The sequence below is a fragment of the Aedes aegypti genome, chromosome 1 (assembly GCF_002204515.2).
Source record: "Aedes aegypti strain LVP_AGWG chromosome 1, AaegL5.0 Primary Assembly, whole genome shotgun sequence".
In the NCBI taxonomy this organism is placed as follows: domain Eukaryota; kingdom Metazoa; phylum Arthropoda; class Insecta; order Diptera; family Culicidae; genus Aedes; species Aedes aegypti.
Window position 1 is genome coordinate 119,207,959 of NC_035107.1, and position 24,777 is coordinate 119,232,735.

Here is a 24,777-nt window from a genome sequence, read left to right on the forward strand (position 1 = left end):
GGTTATGTGCAACAAGGCATGCAGAAGGCACTAGTGTGAAATGTCAAGCACGAAGGAAAACGATGCGCGCTCCTCTGGTTATGAGATATAGAAATGCAATATCAGAAATTTGAACCGTTTTAATTGTGGTCGATGGAAAATTTATTAGTTTTACATCTGTTTGCTTGTACCTTTACTGTCTATTTTCAATAATAGATCTACACCGATTCACTAACTTGATACTAGATGGGCCACAATTAGCTCCGTCGAATCAACGCCGATTTGAAAATCCTTCTCCACTGTTTTTCCTGAGCCAATCACTACCAGCTCAGTTAGGTGCCCTCATTAACTGTAAAGACAACGTTTGTGCAGCTTACCACGAAGTCAACTCGTCCGGGTTTTTTTGCTGGATACTCTCTTTAATTTTAGTTCTTCTGGCATACGTACAACGTGACCAGCCCAAAATAGCCTGGCCTGTTAAGGCTTGACAACATCCACTTCTTCATATACCGTAATCCGGGGGCAAATTGATCACTGGGGCGAATTTTATCAGGTCGGAACCAGAAAACATTTCCTTCCAAGGCTGCTGAAGGTTTCGTTGGCACCACAGACATTCCATGTTTTTTAGTTTATGATGATTTCGAATTATTTCATTTTTATTAGGATCAGTTTTGCATAGAAATATTCTGACTTTTTGAAGACGATGTAAGGAATACAGTTGGAATTGTCGGTGCTAAACAATCCATTGGTGCTATGTCTACATGTCAACTTTGAGTGTTTAAAATATTGTGTAAGCTTGAGTATGGACTACTGAACTCATTTTTTATATCATACAGCATAGCAAGTATAGATTTTTGCTCAAAAAAACGTTTATTCTCAGATAATATATTTATTTCAAGGGAAATTGCCTACATTTAGGCGTATTAGGCAGATTTTTAGGGTAAATTTTGCAATAAAATGATCATATACTCGAGTTAGAAAAATTTGACATCATTTTCAGAATCAGGAGATCCATATTTAGTAAATAGGGAAATGTTTTATTCCTAAACCTGATTTGTCACATGATGATTAATTTCGCCCCAGTGTGTCATTTTAATTGTTTGTCATTAGAACTATTTTTATGACATGTTAAATATTATTTCATGAAATATCGAGTACATAAACTGATAAAGATCCACGAAGTACTGATTTTGTCGAAATTAATTTGACAATATTTGAATTCCGGAGGATAACACAACAAAAAGTTGTAAAGTAGTGATCAATTTGCCCCCCGATTGCGGTACTTGATTTTCCGGTCGACCTCTTTTAATGTCAGGATTCATGGCCGTATAGAGCAACCGACAGGATTATTATTTGGAATTTTTTGAATATGTATGCAAAACGAGTTTGGAAACTTCACAGACCATTTTCGCAATGCCTACTTTTCACATATGGGACTGACTTGCGATTCCGGGACAATCGGCGAAGACCACAGCGACGTACAGGGACTAACGATTGGGAGCTCGGTACGTGGAACAGTAAATCTCTCAACATCATCGGGAGCACACGCATAGAGACAACTAAAAGTCGAGATCGCAGCAAGCCGTGCACACGGGCGGCTGCGTTTTGAATTTTGTGTCACGTTTACTTCGTGCCGAGTTTTTTTTTCTATTCGGCTGGTGAAGAATTAGATTCGGTGGCATAGCGCCGCCACGTGCAAATGTTCTGTGGAAACATGTTGTGATGAAAGTGTTTTTTTTTTTCTTTTTAAAGATTAAATTTGAAGATTTGTGACATTCTGCATTCTAGATTTTTTAATAATTCCACTAATGATTCCGCCAGTTCTACGCCCCGAATAGTTTTTTTTTCTCATTTGTGCTAAACTAAGATGAAAAAGCATAGGGCAAACGCTCCCTTAGTGGAGGTAGCTCCAATAGTGGAGGTAGTGTGTTTTGGCATGTTTCGCTCTAATAAATGATTAAGTAATATTTTTCTATGATGCACGATGCGAAAATGATACAAGTAATCGAATAATATTCGTGAATTTTAACCGTAAAACTATTTACAACAATTATTTTGCTTATTTTTTTTGCTCCTTTGCACCTATAGTGGTGCATCAGTACCCATAGTGGAGGGTCCCATAAGAAATCAATAGTTTACGCCACTAAAGGAACCATTCTTAAAACATACCTCCACTAAACGAACAGTGTTCCTATTATTGGTGCAAGGCTTTTTGCAGGGAAATTTCAAATGAATCGTGATTTTTATACGTTTAAAGGATAGAAGGATTTGTGATCTATCGAATGATACATTAGAATCATATGTTTCACGATTTTATCACCATGTTTTAGCAGTTTTCCCTTAGGTGCACCACTAATGGTACACTTGTCCTATCAGCTGAGTGATTTGATGGTGCTTTTCAATGCTATAGCGACAATAGCTATAGAAAAAAAAATAACGTGTGAAAACAGCGTTCAATAATGACCATTGAGCTACGCAAAGTTGAATGTTTCATACCAGAATGATCTGCCCAATTTTGCTCCTCATATTGTGTGTGTGTTTTGACGGTTTTGACAACGGAAAGCGTCATCCATGCCGTTGTTCCATTGTGATACGAAACCGTCCAGATGATGTGAATTTTTCAACAGAATAATTGAGTTTTTTGTTGAACCGACTTCTGCACTGGACCTTAAGACCAATGAATGGATTTGGTGAGTTTGTTCCAATCACATTGCTTATTTTTCGGGCTCTGTGTATTATGGGGTAGGGTAAACTTTTCTCGTTTCAGAGAGCGAGTAACGGCGCTTAAACCAAAACTCGTTAGCTAGAACACTAGGTGTAAATGACTGTGCCCCATCCTTGGATGACAAACGCGCATGGAGTGACGTTAATTTTCTTAGCTGCGTCACTCCCAACGATGATAAAAACATGATACTTACACCCAATTACAAAAATATACTAAACTACACATACACCAAATTCCAATCCGGTCGCATCACTCGCTTATAGTGAATCCTAGACCATTGCCCTTCCTATCAAGTAGCTCCTTGGGCATCTATGAGGAAATCGGTGAGTCGCTGGCCTCTCTTTAAGTAGATGTCATATCATCATTATTCTTCCCTTTCCTCGTAAAGCCGGATTCGCTGCTGACAAGTAATTTCTCGGCCTATCTTGATGCATGGAAAATTTCTGCAAGGAATCGATTAAGAATGCGCTTTTTTCTGATCGCAGCACGCAGTTGATAAGAAATGTCAGTTCAAATGGGAGTCGCTGTAGAAAATGTCTGCAAGGAATCGGTGAAAAGTTTTTTTCTTATTTTCAGTAGGCTTAACGGAAAAGATGGGCGTGACCAGAAATGGAAATTGTCATGACTTTTCATCCCTTACTTCCGATTGAAAAGCTGCGACAACATACACGAGCTGTGAACAGCTTTCATAGTGATGAAAGACGCGTGATCGGATAGTGGCCGATCCACGTAAGAATGTGCAAGTTGAGGATCAACTTCAGCATAATAAACGTGCACAGCTCTCACTCTGGAAGCACTCATGATGATTTACGCGCAGCTCGAACGCAAGTACGACAGCTGCTCAAGTCACGACGTCAAAATCAAACCGAGATCTCAACGCTCATGTTGGCGAACGAAAACGGCTGACGACTAATTGATTTGGCCGCCTCCAAGTATATGATCATACGTAGCGCATCCTTCCAGCACAGCCTTGTATACCGATCACCACAGCAGACATCGACCACGTTCTGATTGATGGATGGCACATCTCCGAGATTATCGACGTTAGGGCATATCGTGGTGCTAACTGCGACTCTGACCACTATCTGGTGATGGTTAAACTGCGCCCAAAACTCTCCGTAGTTAACAATGTACTGCACCGACGGCCGCCCCGGTATGACCTAGAGCGGCTTAGGCAATCGGATATCGCAACTGCATACGCGCAGCACATCGAGGCTGCATTATCGGAAGAGGGTGAGCTGGATGAAGTCCCTTTTGAGGACTGCTGGAGCACAGTGAAAGCAGCCATCAATAATGCAGCTGAGAACAACGTCGGGTACATGGGACGGAGTCGACGGAACGATTGGTTCGGCGAGGAATGTAGGCAGATTCTAGAGGAGACGAATGCAGCGCAGGCGGTCATGCTGCAGCAAGGGACCCAGCAGAATGTGGAACGTTATGGACGGAAACGACAACAACCGACCCACTTCTTTCGGGAGAAAAAACGCCGCCTTGAGGAGACGGAGTGCGAGGAAATGGAACAGCTGTTCCGGTCTTAAGAAACATGTAAGTTCTATCAGAAGCATTACGCTTCCCGCAACGGTTTCGTGACGCGAGCCTAGATGTACAGGGATAAGGATGGTAGCATCTTGACGAACGAGCGTGAGGTGAGTGAAAGGTGGAAGCAGCACTTCGACGAGCACCTGAATGGCGCTAAGAGCACAGGCAATGAAGATCGGGACAACGGAGGAAATGCCTTCGTCAGTAATGCGTGAGATGGAAACTAACCAGCGCAGCGAGCGAGCTAGGTGGGCGCATCAAGTGCGCATCGATTTGGCAAGCATGGGGCAGAACCGAGGATGGAGAGATGCGGCCACGAACCGAGTATTGTGGTGTGAAATTGTTGATTCAGTGTTATCTGTTTAGATGTTAACTCAATAAATGAATCAAAGCAGGTGAAATCAACTCACCTGTAAAAATCCTAACTGCTACGGCAAATGAAATGTAATATGTTGTTAACAAAATGTTAATATAAGCTTAATTTTGTTATACCAAATTAGGATGATAGTGTTGTCTAACACAGAACACCTAGATAAATAAATGAATGTAATGTTTGGAATGATCCTAATGAAGAATTATAAAAAAAATAAAAAACTGAGATTAAAAATATACACTTAGATTAGAAAACTGGGATCAGTAAAATTTTACTGGGATTTTGAACCACCGAAAAAGCCAGTAGATTGAAACTTATTGCCATGCGAAATTCAACCGCAAATATCATCATGATTCATTTTTCTCGACAAATGATATTAAAGGATAGCCCTCTGCAAAATTTCAAAGCAAAATCTTTGCTTTCGGTGTATAGCGATTTTTCCTAGTTTACTGACATTCTCGGTGGTCCTAACACCTAATGAAGAAGTTCTATCTTAAATTATGTAAAACGCATATTACCTCATCACTACACATAAATCATTTTCTTAAAGTAATAAGGAGACCAAAAATTGTATTCATATTTAAAGTTATTCTTATTTGTTCTATTACTTCATGTTCAAAGATGCATTTGCCAAAGTTTCAATAAAAATTCTATTTTTTATCTCTCCTTTTGTTTTCTTTATTTCCACCTTTACAACAATCATAGCTACATGATCAAATGAAAATGAAAGTACGTGCACGCATTAAATAAAAGAAAGCGCCAAAACAAAAATAACCTTAATGAGAACTTCAACCGGTATGATCGTCAACCCCCACAGCTTGTATCGCGCAGAAGCTCTATAAAAATCATACCTATTCAGCATAAAAAAGAAAGAAAGAAAAGCGAACTCAAGTGCATGACAGAACTACTATCACTAAAAAAGGCCTATACCACAATGCCCACAATAATGCATCAGCGAAAGCACTTTAGTTCGTGCTCGTCACTGGGACGAATCGGTTCGGCAGTATTCAACAAACGTGTTTTTTTTTCTACAACTTCCTCGTTCTGTAAGCTCTAACCAAGTTAATGAAAGAGCAAAGGTTATCGGTTCAACGAAAATTTGTTTTTTTATTTACAGTGAATCAAATTCTTAACAATTCTGCCAGGTGATTGGAAGTGTGCCTAATTTATTTAGTTAACCATATGGCATGACAATTCGAAAAGATTTGTTTGTTTATAATTCCTAATTAGAGTTCTAAAATTGTCCCACACGAAGATTTCTTATAGTTGACTATACAGTTATTCACAAGAAAAGATCATTGATACAGCAATAATCAAGTGTAAATTATTTTAGCGAAATTGCGGTGTTCATGTGTTGTGTGCTTTCTTCTGTGACAATGTTAAGTGGATTAAGTATAGGGACATTTGTGTTGCTTTTCAAGTGTGGAATAAGGCAGATTCCGAATTCAATGATAATTACGTTTTGCTTTAGATTACTGTAAAAAAACGGGTGAAGTGGATCTATTGAGTTGTAGTTGGTTGAAGTTGAAATTAAAATGAAGTAAATAGGCCGTCATTAAAGTTTGTATGAGTCGTTGGTGATTGGTGCTAATTCAACGTTTCGAATGAATGAAAATCAGTTGGTTTTGCGCTGACACTTCTAAAAAAGTACTTTCGACATGTATGCACATCAAGAGATACTTTTTCGAATCAATATGAACTCTGAAGACTGAGTTGTATTACTTTGAAATTGCAAACTTAAATGGTATCATGACTGTGAAAACGAATAACATGTTTGATTCTATGCGATCTACTTTTTTTTTCTAAAGCATGTTGTTCTAAATGGTGATAAAAGACGTACATAAACTTCTGGTTCTGAAGGTGAAATCACACATGGCGATAATATGAATATGATTCCTTAGGAAATTGCCTACATATTACAGCATTTTTAAACTTCAATAACAAAATATTCAATAATATTTGAAATGACAAAAGTTTAACCGTTATTTATGATTCGTATCTTTAACAAGAGATACTTTTTACCTTGATAATTTTCAGCACTAAAGTCATTTTTGAAAGTATAAACCGACCAGATATGTCCTGTGGCACGCGGGATACTCTTTCAGATCTCGTTCCCAATCAAATACATGATTTGTATAATTTGTATGAATGTACATCCAATTCTACAATCACTGTAAGCCTAATTCACGATATACAATATTAGACAAAACATTTGCCACTTTTTCGATTTTCCAGACAAAATGACCAACTTTGGTAAGTTTGATCTCAGTTATTTATGGACCGATTTGAATGAAATTTCAACAGATTATCAGATATAACTTGAATTTTAACATATATTTTTGAATAATTTTTCCAATTACGAGTTTATAAGTTATAACGATTTATCTTAAGTGTAATTTTCGACGAAAAATTCAAAACTATTTATCTCATAATCTGATAACCCTACACAAAAACTATCTTCGGAAAACTTGTTCATCTCGCTAAAATCTACAACTTTGCTGAAGATACCATGAAGCTATTCCTTCAATATGTTTAGTTATGTCATTTATAAAAAATCGTCAAAAAATTCACTTTAGTCAAACCGTTACTGCTTTCGAACTTGTGATTGGAAAAATCACTCAAAAATATATGTTAAAATTCAAGTTATGTCTGATGTTCTGCCAAAATTTCATTCAAAGCGATCCATAAATAACTGAGATATAGTTTACCAAAGTTGGTCATTTTGTATGGAAAATCGAAAAATTTGCAAATTGTTTGTCCTATACTATAAATAAAAACTCAGTTCAGTTAAAATTAGATTTGACGCGGTAGGTTAGGGGTACCGTGCACCCCCGCTAATTTGAACGGTACCTCATGCAAACCATCGGGGTTCATTTTTAATTTGAACGTCTAGTCACCCTAGAAATGTGTTTCTGGTGAGGTACACTGTTTTGTTTTGATTCTGCGTTCCGTTCCACAGCGTTCCATCTCACTTCACTACGTTCCATGAGCTAAATAACGTTCGAACCATTTTTAATCTGAACGATGTGCAAATTAGCGGGGTACAGATTAAAAAGTGTTCAGATTAAATGTGGTCAAACCAATGGGGGTACCCGGTACCAGTATTTGACCTAGTACCAAAATGTGTATTCGAATCATATACCGTTATACGACACAAATAAACCCAAGTCGTTAGGTGCTCGTCAAATTGCTTTTAAATGATACGGAAACATTCTTATAAAATCAAAGTTTGCAAAGAAAATAATTAAAAAAGAATAATTTTCCTCAATTTATCTTTGCTACTTGCACCTTCTTTTGCCATGCTATCCCTTAATTTGCCATTCTTGATATTAAAAGGCGCTTCATTTGGTATTAGGGGTAAGATGATCAATCCACCTAAAAGTGAGATAAAAAATTATTTTTTCTCAACATTAAGTTAGAGATTTTAAGTCTTCGGCAAAGTTGTAGAGTATGTAATTACAATCAACTTTGCCGAAGATGCAAAATTTCAACATATTCGCGGTAATGAGATATGGAGCATTTTGTCTTCGACACCCCTTAAAACTCGTTTTTTTTTTTGTACATAACTTTCTAATAGATTTTTTCACATTTTTTTTAATCTTCCGCAAAGTTGTTTGGATCGATAAAATACACATTTTTGCTGAACACGAAAACCTTCTATCTCTTATCGTTAAAAAGTTATAAAGAAATTCATGTTAAATTTTTCGTCCACTTTCACCTTAAAAATCTCCATTCTACGCAAAATGACGCAGCTAGTTTCATGGCAACTTCAAGTTCTAACTTTCTATTTTTGCATACAGGTAATAACTTTTGGAAACAAAAGGTTTTCTGCAGTGTTTTTCACAAATGATACACTCCCGTTCAAAAGTTTGGGTTTACCTCTTAAAAACATGAACAAGTGTTTTGTCCATATCTCTGTGATTAGTGTGTGTAAGTATTTTCCCGATGCATCGGTGGCGGATTCAGAAACCGAAACAAAAAAATTCAAATACCTACTGGTGCAAGTGGTCCATATTCTCAACCCCAAACAAGGTTTCTGACCAGTTCTTATATTTTTCCTGCTAATCACAGCAAGCGGTGACCGTGAACGGACGTTTTAAAAAATCTCGCTGCTATTTTTCTCGCGCTTTTTTATTCTGTTGAAAAAAAGTTATGGCTGGTTATAGCCAAAACGGTTAGCAAGGTGTTTTTGGTGAAAAATTTTGTTTGAAACGTGGATGAGTAGTAGAGCTATTGTTGGAAGAGTTGAATGTGTTGCCTGCCGAACGTCCGAAGTTTCGCTATTAGTGGTAAAACGAATACCCTTACTGGAACCGGAAAGGTCATCTTTACCAATTGATATCCGGTTGAGGGATTTGGTGAGTTTGTTCCATTTTATCATTCGGAATTTAGTTTACAATTGAAATAGTTGAATTTTGATAGCTATAACCGGAACGATTCAAATTTTTTTATAATGTTGTGTATCGTCGGTTCGCGATCACGGAACAAAGGTGTCCGCAGCTGGAGTAGTGTTTCGTCATTAGATTCTGCTTCTTGCTCCTACGGGGAGCGGAAGACGGAATCGTGATCAATCGTGTTCGGTTTCGTTTTGTACGGTTACGAAAAAACATCGCGAGGTTCGTCAGTAGTGGTTGGTCATTCGATTCGGTTGCTTGCTCGTAGGGGGCGAAAAATAAAGTCGCGTAAATGCATTTTTTTCTCGGGCTGCTCAGTTTTTACGTTTTGGACAGTATTTTGTTCCGAAGCCGAAGGTCGGCATGTGCGTATTTCTTTTTCTCTTTTTTTTTTGTTGATTCCGATGTCCCTGGAGGAATCTACTCTGCTTTTTACCGAGCAGGATTTCACTATCATTAAATGCGCATTTTTTTACGGAAAACATAACTTTCTAATAGATTTTTTCAATTTTTTTTAATCTTCCGCAAAGTTGTTTGGATCGATATAATACACATTTTTTGCTGAACACGAAAACCTTCTATCTCTTATCGTTAAAAAGTTATAAAGCAATTCATGTTAAATTTTTCGTCCACTTTCACCTTAAAAATCTCCATTCTACGCAAAATGACGCAGCTAGTTTCATGGCAACTTCAAGTTCTAACTTTCTATTTTTGCATACAGGTAATAACTTTTGGAAACAAAAGGTTTTCTGCAGTGTTTTTCACAAATGATACACTCCCGTTCAAAAGTTTGTGTTTACCTCCTAAAAAACATGAACAAGTGTTTTGTCCATATCTCTGTGATTACACGTCCAATTGAAACTCTCTATGGTGCATTAGGGGGCTCAAACAAACGTAGCGGTAAACGCGCAGCTATTCAGCATGACCATGCTGAGGGTCGTATATTCGAATCCCGCTGGTCGAGGATCTTTTCGTAAAGGAAATTTTCTCGATTCCCAGGGCATAGAAATTCTTCGTACCTGCCACACGATGTACACATGCAAAAATGGTCAATCGGCAATGAAAGCTCTCAGTTAATAACTGTGGAAGTGCTCATAAGAACACTTATCTGAGAAGCAGGCTTTGTCCCAGTTGGGACGTAACGCCAGAAAGAAGAAGAAGATGGTGATTTCGAAAGCCAATGAGTAATTCTTACTTTGTAAGTATTTTCCCGATGCATCGGTGGCGGATTCAGAAACCGAAACAAAAAAACATTTCAAATATCCACTGGTGCAAGTGGTTCATATTCGCAACCCCAAACAAGGTTTCTGACCAGTTCTTATATTTTTCCTGCTAATCGCAGCAAGCGGTGACCGTGAACAGACGTTTTAAAAAATCTCGCTGCTATTTTTCTCGCGCTTGTCAATTTTTGATTCTGTTGAAAAAAAAAGTTAGGGCTGGTTATAGCCAAAACCGTTGTGTTTTTGGTGAAAAATTGTGTTTGAAACGTGGATGAGTAGTAGAGCTATTGTTGGAAGAGTTGAATGTGTTGCCTGCCGAACGTCCGAAGTTTCGCTATTAGTGGTAAAACGAATACCCTTACTGGAACCGGAAAGGTCATCTTTACCAATTGATATCCGGTTGGAGGATTTGGTGAGTTTGTTCCATTTTATCATTCGGAATTTAGTTTACAATTGATATAGTTGAATTTTGATAGCTATAACCGGAACGATTCATTTTTTTTGTAATGTTGTGTATCGTCGGTTCGCGATCACGGGACAAAGATGTCCGCGCCTGGAGTAGTGTTTGGTCATTAGATTCTGCTTCTTGCTCCTACGGGGAGCGGAAGACGGAATCGTGATGAATCGTGTTCGTTTTCGTTTTGTACGGTTACGAAAAAACATCGCGAGGTTCGTCAGTAGTGTTTGGTCATTCGATTCGGTTGCTTGCTCGTAGGGGGCGAAAGATAAAGTCGCGTAAATGCATTTTTTTTCTCGGGCTGCTCAGTTTTTACGTTTTGGACAGTATTTCGTTCCGAAGCCGAAGGTCGGTCTTTTTCTCTTTTTTTGTTGATTCCGATGACCCTGGAGGAATCGACTCTGCTTTTTACCGAGCAGAATTTCACTATCATTAAATGCGCATTTTTTACGGGAAACAATATTGTTCAAACTGTAAATAAAGCATTGTTTCTTTCTTTTGATTGCCGGCATTCAAAAGATTAAATTAAAAACAATTAAATATCAAATGCTCTGGGTCCATCGTCAGCTCTTCAAGCGAATCCTAGCGACCTACTGCCTTTCCCAACCCCCAACTCCCTAGAACTTATGAGGGTGTCACTGAGTCGGGGGCCTCTCGTTAAGTAAATACTACATCAACATTTCCTTCCCCAATCCCAAGTTACGGTAAAGATGGGCGTGGCCTGGAATAGCGGTATTCATGGTTTTGGTATTCTTGTTTCAGATTAGATCAAGGTTAACTCCCAAGCCTTGTTCCTGAAAGCAGTCTAGATGAGACTATCAAAGATAAAATATGAATATAGCTAGTATCCAATCTACGAAGTATACCTTAACTACGCTAACGCTAACGCTAGTTTTTATATTTTTCCTGATACCCTATTGTCCCTATTACATGTTGAAAAAAAAAAATTCAACGAGTAGGTAGGTACTGTTTGAATGATCCATTATTTTTCATGTAATCAAAAACAAATTTTATGTCTCGGAATAACTTTTGTAATAGCTATGAAAATACATGAGAAACGATAATTAGAAAAATAATTGGATAAACCGAACCAAGCGCCAAATACTTTATCTTCTTCTTCTTGGCATTACGTCCCCACTGGGACTGAGTCTGCTTCTTTCTTTCCAAAAGCATAGCAATCGCACGGTGTTTCAATTACCGTTATTATCAAATAAAATATACCATCAAAATGGCAGTCGGCAGTTGATTCCTGACGTTGTGCTGCACCTCTGGGCCGAATTTGAAAAAAAAATCCTTAGTCAGAATTTTGAGCTACGCCCTTTTTTATGTTTATATGATAGAAATCACATGAAGTATGCCACTTTAACTTGTTTCAACAAACAGATTATAATTAAATTTTGTAGTTTCCTAATTTTTTTCTAGACCGACATTTGAAAAGTACCAATGCAATGTTTAATTATTACTAATCAGCCAACACCCGAAAAATTATATCTACCAATCTAGCACCTGATAGTGATTTTAGGAAAATATTCAAAGTTTTCAAATATGTACGAATAATTCTTGGACAGGATATGCAGACATGCCCTTTAGAAGTGCATGGAAAGCATATTGCATGGTGAATTCCGTTCCATCTATAATCAACGGTAAGGTTCATACATAATCATTACACCTTTGCGGTTGTTCTTATTTCATTAAATTTAGCAAGTTGCATAACATGTTCACTAGTGTGGGACAAAATTTAGATTCTCGCTCCAGTCCACTTTTTGGATTGCATTTTGGTCCCTTAACAACTGTGCAAAATTTCAGCTTGATCGGTGAAACTATATTTTAGCGCCAGCCGTTCAAAGTTTATATGGAATTTACTATGGGAAAACTAACTTTTGCAAAGAAAAATCGCCAGAGGTTGCCCATTGTCCTCTATAAAAATTCTAAACACACTTTTCGATAGGTATTTTTACGATGAAGAATATTGCCGAAGACCGCGAAACAATTCGACGCTTGTGAAAAAAGTTTTTCAATGAAAACCTATTGGCAAGGCGACGTTGATCAATACGTAATGAAATAACAATAATAACAAAATTGGGCAAAATTTCCGAAAAGTCTATGTCTATTAACAAGCATCGGATCTCTTTGCGGTCTTTGACAATGTTGTTCATCGTAAAAATACCTATCGAAATCTGTGTCCAGAATTTTTAAAGAGGACAATGGGCAACTTTTGGCGATTTTTCTTTGCAAAAATAAGTTTTCCCATAGTAGATCCCATACAAACTTTGAACGGCTGGCGCTAAAATATAGTTTCTCCGATCGAGCTGAAATTTTGCACAGTCGTTATGGGACCTAAATGCAATCCAAAATGTGGACTGGAGCGAGAATCTAAATTTTTCATATAACCGTGTCCCAGGCTAATGTTCACGTACACATTTTGTCTCAGTTGGTTTTGCGACTGACATTAGAAAAGGGCCAAAGTATAATTGAAATACATATAAATCAATATGGCTAAACAATGAGAGATACAGAGGTATCAAAGCATGCTAGATTGAAGAGACCGCGCATTCCATCGAGTTAGGGGAAATATCGAGTTACAGAATATCGAGTAAGAAGGAGTTAACTGTATTTGAATCATCCCTGTTATGCAACTTGTTAAATTGAATGAAATAAGAGCAACCGTAAAGCTGCAATGATTATGTATGCAACTAACCGTTGATTATAGATAGAACGGAATATACCGTGCAATATTCTTTCCATACACTTCAAAAGGGCGTATCTGCATATCCTGTCCAAGAAATGTTCATTCATATGTGAATGCTTTGGACAATTTCCTAAAACCACTATAAGGCGTTAGATTGGTAGATACAATTTTTTGTGTATTGGCTGATAAACAATAACTAATTGCTAATAGCATTGCCCCTTTTCAAATGTCGGTCTAGAAAAATGTTAGAGAAATGTATTTTTCAATATTTAAAACCAGATAAAAAATAAACATAAAGACTTTTATTATAATCTGTTTGTTGAAACAAGTTAAAGCGGCATACTTCATGTGATTTCTATCATATAAACGTCAAAAGGGCGTTACTCAAAATTCTGACTAAAGGAATTTTTTTCAAATTCGGCCCAGAGGTGCAGAACTACGTCAGAAGTCAACTGCCGACTGTTGTTTTGATTGTATATTTTATTTGATGATAACGGTCATTCGAGCACCGTGAATTGCAGAAAAGAACCTTTTCCTCCACGCCTGCTAGGACTCCAAAATGTTAGAAGATAAAATCTTTAATCTGTAATCATTTCAAATTCTCAAATTTCTGTCAATTTGAAGAAATATTTTTATAATGCTCTTTTTGATCTTTTTGATTCAATGCAATTTATCATTTTGCTGTCTGTAAATGCAGTTTTATGTATCCGTAAAAACACGGGTAGAAATCAGAATCAAAACCAATGATTATGACTCCTGATATTATGATTCTAGTTTGTTTCCATCTTAATACACCATAATTTGGACTCATGATACCATAAGTCAGATTGCCGTAACGCAACACAAGCTTTATGTCAGTCAGTCCACCCGATAAAATGAAAACAAAAAAAAAACGAAAAATGTTAGAACGAGATTCGAATCAAGAACCTTTTGATTGATAGCCATTGATTACCAATTTGTCGTATTGAGTTATAGGCGATCGATAAGAATAAGTTAAATCAAAGCGCACTGCTTAGTGTTCCCATTCTGGATGTTACGCTTATGAAGAACCTTTATTGTGTGTATATGTGTACTGTATTATGTTATATGTGATCCTATTATAATGACCTAACCGATTTATGAGTTTCATGAATGGATCATTGAAGGTAGTTTTTGTCAGTGCTCACCGCATCAAAACAAAGGCGCCACTGTATATGGGATTTAACATTGTGACAGCATTGCTGTTCTGTCAAACACACAGGGCTACGGTGGCGCTATCTATGCTTTCCATAGCGGCCGTTTTGGTTATTTTAATGATCCATTGGTTAGGTCATTAGGGTAAACAGGTATAATACGCCCCCTCTAATGAAAAACTGCTCTATCGCAGTGGCAAACGCATTTACTACTCTAGTTTTTGGTGTCAAAGTGGAATTTACTTAGTTGGTCATACTCTGCTTGCAACTTTCTCTTGCCACACGGATAAAAATCTGATCCCCACACCATGATTTACAAATCATGAAATTCATAAATTGGTTAGGTCATAATATCAGGATCACAAATCATGGTTCCTGGAGTCATAATCATGATTCCTCATAAGCGTAACATCCAGTGTGAAAACACTAAGCGGCGCACTTTGCTTCATCACATTCGTATCGATCACTCTCAATTCAAGATTACGAAGCGGTTGAGTAGTAGAGTACGTGGCTAACAATCGGAAGGTTCTTGGCTCGAATCTCAATGCAAGCTATTTTTAACTTTTTTTTTATTTTGTCGATCATAAACGGATGCGCGACTCGGCATTTTTGGCATTTGAATCATGATTCCGAGCAATCAGCCACAAAAACCTAACGCGTGTGTTGCGTTAGGGCAATCTGACTCATGATATCATGAGTCCAAATCATGGTGTATTTTCATAAGACGAAAATACGCTGGAATCATGATATCATGAGTCATAATCTTGTTTTTGGATTCTGATTTCTACCCGTGCAGGTACCTTCGAAAAAGAGTACAAGATGTTTTCTTTAAACGGTCCAAATCTTGACGTTTCAAAACAAACCGGGCAATATGCCCCTCCCGTAGAAAAAGTTCCGCAGCGTTGTAGAAATGTTCCCAAGCAGAATTCCACCACTTGCTAAGCTTAAAATGGTCCATTAGCAGTCGTCTTCCGGTAAAGTTTTTGTAATAAGTACTAATAAGGCTTAATTTACAACGGGGCTAACTCATCGGACCCAAAATTTTACGCCAAAAAGCAGGTTTTCGATATTTTTGGTATTTTTATTGATTGTTTACACTTCTCAAAGATCTTATATGCGCAACATCATTTTTTCGCGGATATTTATGATGTGTAATCAAATTTACGTGTTAAGGAAGCCTCAATCCTTTGAAAATGAAGTGGGGCGTATTGCCCGGTTTGGACGCATTATACCAATTTACCCTATACTTTTGGGAATCAGATTTTTTTCGTGTGTTGCTGAAAACATTGCCCGAGTGAAACATCGATATTCATGATTTTTACACTCATCATAAATACTTATACTCGGATACCTCGGATACTCGTCTAATATATGCTTTCTCCAGGTTACACTACGATAATTTCTTCAAATTTTTTTTTCTGATATTTCTCCAGAAATTCCTCAAGTATTCTTCTCGAGATTCTTCTATGACAGGGGTTGTCAGACCTTTTGATTCGCGGAGCACATTTTATGATCAAATTGTTCCGCGGATCACTTGCTCAATATCGCAACTCCGCGGGAAATCCGAATCAATCCAATAATTCGAACGAATATCGTTAAATACTTTCTTTATTAGTTACGTGTTCATTAATTTGATTTCATTTTCAAACAGTTGATTTTATATTGGGACATTTCAGCATTTCATTTAATGGTGTAGTCTGCAAAACTTCTGTGGTTCATAATTTTTTAGCATTTGCTCTCTATTCAGAATTGAAATTAATGAATAATTTTCATGGAAAATTAAGCATGAGGCCCTTTGAAATCCACACGTTAAGTTTAAAAAAATGGAAAAATATTCGAGATATAATTGCAAAGAAGAAGCTTAAGGAGGCAGGATCCGTCATTGATTTCGGAATTTTCCTATGTTTTTTATTCGTTCAAAGCCAAGAAAATTTACAGGAAAATGTGTTCACTGCATCCAACCGAAAAACAGTAAACAAATTTTCATCGAATAAGTTTCAGTTTTAAACAGAAAAACTGCTTTTTAAGTTTCGCTGATGACAATGATTACGATAACGGAGCGTTGAACGTTAAACGACTGCAGTCATCCGCCCGTTACTATATAAAAGAAGTTAACGAGAAGTCCTAAAAGAGATCTTATTCTATTCTATTCTATTCTATTCTAAGTACTTGCACAGCCAATATTGAAAAGCATCCTGGAAATACTGAAATTTCTTCCAGTACTTTCTTGTCAGCATTAATATTTGCAGCATATCAATGATTTGATACAAATATTAAAATGGCCAGGCCCACTGTGCACACTTGGGATTTGAAGGTAATTCAAAAATTTCCGACGATCAGATTATTCACGAATGAATGACATGATAGACAAGAAATTTTGAAATATTGTGAAGGAAGAAACGGGGACAACCGTACCAACCGTTCCATTTAGGGAGATAGGCAAAATCGTTGGGAGTGGCGTTGCTAAGAAAGTTAATGCGCACTCCATTGTTGTTTTTGTCCTTTTCCTAGGATGGGACACAGGTATTTCTCCCGTATGTCCTGGCTCTGAAGCCTGGGCTTAAGCGCCCTTACTCGCTCTCTGAAACGAAAACAAAAGTTACTCTGATCCCCATCCCGTAAAACATCAATTTATGTATGTAAATTGATAGTGAATAACAACGAACACACGAGAAAGCGCCACAAATCCTCAAAGTTGCATTTTGGACTACGTTCCCCTTTTTGTTTTTAATATGTAAACTTGAAATAATAAAAATAATAATCAGAACAATCTCACTCAGTTGATCGAAGGCCACGGTGGAGGTGTCATCGCCATGAAAGCTTCCATCTACTGCTCTTCCATCCCCTTTCGCTCATGCCAGAAAACGCTCACGATCGATCACACGTCAGATGCACATTTATTCCACTTTTGCCGATTCACATTTTTTGCACTAATGTAGCTTTTTAACTACCGATTTTTATTTCATCAAATTTTATTACGCAAAGAATTGTTTCAAAGCACAAGCTGAATTCCAAAAAATTTCAAAACGCGGAACCGAGGTAAACGTGACAGAAAATTCAAAACGCAGCCACCCGCGCGCACGGCTTGCTGCGATCAACTCATAAAATCAAAAGTCCTAAAAGAGATCTTATAAGAGATCTTATAAGGGAAAAATAGAAAAAGAGTGAGAATATTGCTTGAGCCACTATTGGTACACGTGTTCCATCCAATAGTTGCACTAGTGCTCCAGTAGTAGGTGTTTGGTAATGATATGAGGAATTTCAAACAAAATTATTGAACACGGAACAAAATAGTTGAACAAGGAACACGGCTTCAAGTACTGGTGCAAGGAAGCATTTTTTTTTGCGAAAGCTTCAATTACACTGCGGAACACGTTTTTGTCTCAAGCATCAAAATACCGCTGTTTAATCAATTAAAGGTTGCTGAATCCTATGCCATTTTCAGAAATATCATAGCACGTCTAGTTTTTGAGATATTGGCTGTTGAAAAAGCAAAATTTGACTATATCAGCTAACTTGCATGCAAGTTTTCCAACTTGTAGGGCAAAATGGTCCAAAATGCCACTTTAAGGATTTGTGTCGTTTTCTCCTAATGAGATCCACATTTTAACGCCATTCGAAGTCCTAACAGTAACTTTACAATATTTGCTAGCTACCATCATGAAAACATTTCCCAAATTTGAGTTTTTTAACGGGTTTAAATCGTGTAGAAAAGTTGGTTGAAAAATGGGGGTGGTTCAAAATGACCAAATGGATGGGGTAGAATGCCATTTAGTATGGAGAACTACTAGTTAGCAACCATGTTTCTCCATGAGTTTGCTCTGTGGTATGGAAACGCTTATTCCTTTATGAAATCATCGGAAAACCTTAATGTTTAGGCAAAAAAGGGAAAAATGTTGAGTTTCACCAGAAAATTGAGGAGAAATCTATAAGTTTATGTCCAAGGGTTGTGGCGGCAACTCTTAGCTAAACATATTTTAACTTCGTTTGGCAAAGAATACAAATTGAAACGATCTAGGAATGATTTAATGACGTGGGCCATTTTACCCCATCAGTGCGTCTTGGACCATGTTCCCCTACGGCATTTTTTTTGTTGCTTATATTGTCACAGACTTCAAACTTCATGTGTAAAACAAAATTTATTAGCAAAGTTCATTATACTTTCGGTGCTCAAAAGTTATTTTTTGATGATTTTGAAAAGTATTGTATTTTTCCATATAAGACAAACGAAGAGTTTTGTATGGAGACTGCGAGCATGTTGAAAAAATCGAATAAATCTAAATTTGATCATGCAATTTCAACCAAATTATATCTGAAATGAAAGTTTAGGTCTAATTTTGCATGCTTGCAGGATTGGATCACAAAAAAGTTTGATAAATCTAAGGACTGTTCATTTTATAAAGTGGACACTTTGGACATGCAATATCTTTTTAATTTATCAATTAAATCGAAATCGGTTTTCTGTACATCGTTCGAATAATATTGTACAATGCTGTGGTAATAAAAAAGTTACCAAAATAATCTGATTTCACACTAATAAGGCACAACGTTTAGAACGGTCGATTTTTGGAGGTTATCATAATCAAGGATTATTAAAAATCGGCAGGAAAATTCGACAATTTATATTTTTTGTTTTCAAAAAATGGCTGTACTTAGAAAGCATCATCAATTAGAAGCTTGCTAAAAAATATCAAGTTATTTTTGGAGAAGCAATTTTGCAGATATCATAAAATCATTTTTTATCAATTTTTTTTAAAGAAAAATATCTTAAATTTAAATGGAACTTACAGTTTGCTCTAGATCGATAAACATGCGTATATAATTTTAAAAGTATGGGATTTTTCAATAAAACGACCATAAAGAGTAAATTTGGTACCCAAGAATGCGGTTAAAACTCAAGATTTTACTTTTTTTTATACATATATAGTTTCTTTAGTAATCTAAACCAGTTTTGAACACGCTTATTACTTTACTTTTTTGCTGGTAGTAAAAAGATGGTGTATCAGCAAATTTGACCATAAGGAATAGATCACTAAAGTGACTCAGCGTCAGGAACTGATGGAATATTATTGATGTTTTTAAAAGCTCTACCTTAAGTTGAATAGTAAAGGATACCAACATACAATTTGTTCATTAAATTTAGGATTTTTTTCATGCGAAAAATAATGCTTAAACTTGACGAACAGTTTTTCTTAGGAGTTTTTGCAAAAACTATTTAGTTCTTCAACCGAAAGCATTTTGTAAGTTTCTGTATTTTCATAACATTGTAGAATAATAGTTGAACGATACACAGAAAACCGTTTACGATTTCATCAATAAATAAAAAGGATATAGCATAAACAAGGTGTCCACTTTATAAAATGAACAGTCCTTACCATAAAATTCATGTGAACATCAATGAAACCAGTGTTTTATACAACTTTGGCGATCTGTAGCTAAAAAATGTGACGTGTAGGGACATTTCTGAGAACGGCTTCAGATTCAGCGACCCCAAATCTTCTAGAGACACATAATTTAATCCTTGAGACACGCAAAAATGTCATTTTTGTTGCGCTGTGTTATTTAAGCAGAAATTTGATTGTATCCATCAATAAATAGCGCATATCGTTCTTATCTACAAATATACAACCATTGGTACCAGCAAGCTTGCTGTTTTATCATGAACCATAACATCTTAGAATGAAGATTAAGTGATGCAACCTCACATGTTAAAAACAAGAGTAATAAAAATTGCTTTGAGCATAAAGTTTGATGATCAGTCAAAATCAGTTAACTACTGACAGTTTTGCTCAGAGATTTCAAGCAGATCAGACGCATTTATCGAGCTGCGCAGTATGATATTGTGAAACAAAAACCATCCATTTGTTCGGAGATTCTATTGTTCTGGAGTGACCTTCAATCGAGTGTGAGGTTGAGTAAAGCGATGGAGGCCAAATTCGTAAGGCAGAACACGCTGAAGTTGAAGTTCGGGGCTCAATCCCGGAATCCGACCAACGATGAAGTGTTTGGATTTTTCCAAAAGCAAGGATGGGACTGTGACATGTTGTCGGCGATATACCGTGAAGGTTTCTGTTTATTCATCAAGTTTCAAAGGGAAGATCAATTGAAACACGCGTTGAAGGCTCTTGGCCACGAGGTTATGTTCGAATATGCCAACGGAACCAAGATTCAAGTTACGGTATCAGCGGCAAACGGAATGTTCAAATATGTGCGCGTGTTCGGCTTGCCCCCTGAGGTAGACGACAAGGCATTAGTGTTTGTTTTTGCGAAATATGGTGCTATTCAGCAATTGGTCAGGGAACGATACCCCGCCGAATCCGGATTTCCAATTGGGTCCTAAAATTTTTAATGAAATCTTGTTTTTATTCAATAACACGAAAGAGCATGTTACTGCAACTGCTTTAGCAATTTTTCCCGCTCAAATAACGGCTATATCATGTTTAAACTTTAATTCAAAAATTGGATGTATAAATGAACCTTGACACTTTTGATCATGTTTGACGTTCGCTTAGTCAACAAAAACACCACAGGGGTTTTAGTTTTAACACTGGGGTTGTTCCTATCTGACATTTCGGAAGGGACAGGGAAAAAAAATACACCCAAAATTTGAGTTTAAGCCAAGGGGTGTGACAAAATCTAAAATAACATAAAAAAAGTTTTTTGGACTCAAACCAACGGAAAACATTAGAAAATTGAGTATACATGTATTATTGGCCTAAACTTAAGCGTTTGGCACTAAAATTGGGACAGGGCTTTAGGACCCTATTTGGAGCGGTGTGCGTGGGATCAATATGGAGGTGATGCAAGACATTCCTTCACATGTTCACGTTCAAGGTGTGAAAGCTAGGGTGTTCTATGATGGCATCCAGCACAAGTGTTTCCTGTGTGGTTCAACAGAACATCTCAAGGCAGAATGTCTGAAGCGAAAGTCGGTGAATGAGCGGTTGGGTACTTACGCCCACCCACCGGTGAATCGTACGGGGTTGATTGACGCAGCTGCGTCGTCGTCGAGCGGTAGTGTTAAGCTATCAGTTCCAATCAAAGCGAAAGGGTTACTAATTAGCGAAGAAGTTATAGTTGCACCACTAGCCGGTGCTGAAAATCAGTTAAACAGCGATATGGGAGATAAATCGAACGGTGATAGCGGAGCGTCTGAAGAACATGAACATGTTGATTCTGAGGACGCGAGAGTCGTTGGTGAGGATGGAAAGGACAATCAATGGCAACATAAGGAGCAGGGAGTCCAACGTAGGCAATGCGGCGAAAACTGCCAAAGTAGATGATGGGAATTGGGTGATTCTACTTTCAAACGAAGGCTGTCAACTCGGCGCATAAAGGAGAACAAAAAAGTGTGTGCAACCCAGGGTTTGCGTGTTAATTGTGAACCCAACTAGTTTTTGATTTTCATGTAAACATTTTACTTATTGGCCCCGTTAAGCTTTAGGACGTTTGGGCCTACCAAATAAACGTAAGAATTAGAAAAAAAAATAGCAATTAGGCGCTGTTCACAAATTACGTAACGACTTGGAGGAGGGGGAAGTATGCTCAAGCGTTAAGACTCATACAAAATTTTTAAATTTTTCATGCAAAACACGTTACGGAGAAGGGGAGGCAGTCGAAAATTGATAATAAATATCAGCATTACGTAATCAATGGACGCTGCCATTATGGCGGAAGATAAATTTTATTCGAACCCACTACCCAAGTAACCACAAGCATTATACCATTGCATTAATTTGGTAGAAAGTCAACTTTTTTGCATTAATAATGTTATCATGCATTTATTCAATAACTGTCAAGCAATGATGCATTTGATTAACATTGTAAATGCTTTGTAGCATTATTTTAATATAGCATTATGCTAAGCGTTTAGAGTGAATATACAGTTATGCTGTCATACAAGATCACATACCCTCATTAAACGCACTCGAATCTGTAATAAATAAGTAAGTTTTGTGGGATATGGAAGAATAATGAAATGACTTTCTCTCATCTCGAACCCCCATTTCATGATCTAAGGATATATGTATTCATTCAGTATTATTGTATTTTATCTATGAGACTCTTTTATTCATAAGGAGCGAGAGGAAATGTCGATCAATTTCTCTCCCCTGAAATGTGTTTAATGCGTTAGGGCTTTGTTTTGTGGGTTAAGTTCTGTTATTTCCTCTACGAGAAAGAATGGTGATCAAATTCTTTCTATTGATGTTTCATTTGGTGAGGAAAGGAAATCAATCGCCGAAGAGAATTCTTTCTATTCGCAATAACTGGGCGAATAGTAATGTTAACACAAACAGCAGCTTCGTTTATAAGGAACTTTTATCCTACCTTATTACATCAGCAGCTTTAGCACAGGACACCAACGCGCCAGGCATCCAGCACACCATCATCCTAGTTGTGGGTTCCAATCCTGATTCCAACAAATAAAAATAATTAAGCTGGTAAAGGAAACCATTGAAAGGTCGTCAATGGATTCATTGTTTTGTTTATTTTTAACGCAAGCCCTAAACATACATTATTTTAAGCTAATATACATCATGAACCCTAAATATACAAACATAAATGCTTTAGTAGGGCTTGTGCATTAAAACTGCTTTAACAAGTATTGCATTAATTTGGTTGTTGTGGGGCCCTTTTCCACTTTAATTATGCATTATAAAGCTCTTAAAGGTTATGCCACTTTAAAACAAAATCTGATAGCACACTATAGAGCAAACATAAAGTATTCATATATAGCTTCGTGGTTACTTGGGTGAAGATCATTTCAAATATTAAAGAGACATTTTTTTTTAATTTAGTGAGAGCATATCTCTAGAATGGCTAGTGGCTCTCGTGAATAACGTACCCGAACGTTTTGACGTGCTTATCTCAGTACGAAGTTATGAGTCTATTCAAATTTTCTATTTTCAAAGAACATTTATTCCTTATTGTTTTCAATGAGCGATAACTTCCCCCTAGAGTTTTATAGACACAAGAGTGATGTCATGGTGTAATTTTGACAGGTCTCCTGCTCAATTGGAACGAGGAGTATGGAAATGACAGTTCACCGCTGTTCCAATTTTGACATTGACGCCACTCTGCTTCCCTAATATTTCATTGTTCGGATAATATGCGGACACCCTGTAAACTGATCTGCCCATATTCGCATAGTCGACGTAAGAGCCAATATGGTTGAAATGCATTTTTTCATTGACATGCATTCTTTACCTAATACTACACTGATTGGACATGAGAACAGCGCTTATTTGTTCTGAAATATGTAATTGAACTATTAGGCATTTCACGGCGAAATTCTCTCTCTTTCGCTCTTTGGTGAAACTTGAAAACAAAGGTACCAGTACCTGTCAACTTTGACAGGAACTGGCACCGTTGTTTTCAGATTTCCCGGTGGAGGAAAAGAGAGTGATTTTCTGAAGACGTCACCGTGCAATGTGCAATAAGAGGAAAACGGATTGACGTGAGCACATACACCAACATATCCGAAGAAACACTCGGTTTGCAGAGTGTGTATTCGGATAGTTTAGCGTATAAGCCAGGTGGCTTTGAGAGTGACCTGGTGTTTACGTCAATTCATTCATATAATCTTTCATAAAACTCACTGATTGGACGGATAAACGACGTATGCTTTTTCAGATGACAACAGTAAAAAAATAATAAAAAAAAATCAGAGGGGGTTGTGTACAAGACACGACCGCATGACGTTAATTACGCCAAGTGATTTTCTGCATTTGAATTTTAGTCGTTTGTCATAGTTGCAGCCTTCCTTTAGTTCAAACTCTAACATGATATCGTAATGGTCGCAACATTATAGATTTTCAATTGACACCCAGTATATTGCCGTAAGACGAAGTTAACGTCAAAAGAAGAATGAGTGAAGAAGCAGAAATTGGTCTGCTTTTATAGTGTGCTTCCCAACCCACGTGTTTGGTTGCGTAAGAAAGGGGTCGACATTTTCACAATTTTCGACAGTCTATCGTCAAAAATCAAAAGTATTCGTAATTTGAGTAAAAGGTTGTATAAATTCCCGACCGATTGGTGGGAAAATATTGAAATTGTACCTGTAAATGACTGAATTATTAGTACCGTAAAACGGGGTAACTTTGTTAATGCGGGTAACTTTGATAGTGCGTAACCCACCGCATACTAAACGAAATATCATAATTTATGTTAATCAGTTAAGCAAAACGAATGCAATACTAAAGAATATTAGTATGACACTTCATGTAAGA

The 24,777-nt window shown here is 37.1% G+C and overlaps 1 protein-coding gene across 2 annotated transcripts in view; it reads left to right on the forward strand.

Annotated features, from left to right (window-relative positions):
• Positions 1–5,567: 5,567 nt before the first annotated feature.
• Positions 5,568–24,777, forward strand: part of LOC5578825 (beta-mannosidase) — a 32,645-nt gene continuing 13,435 nt past the window's right edge. Inside the window, exons 1-2 of one of the 2 annotated variants that reach the window (XM_021846243.1) lie at positions 5,568–5,662; positions 5,734–5,761. The gene's annotated coding sequence lies outside the window, so the exon portion shown is untranslated. The remainder of the gene's footprint in view (positions 5,663–5,733; positions 5,762–24,777) is intronic. The other variant, XM_021846253.1, reaches the window with a different exon arrangement.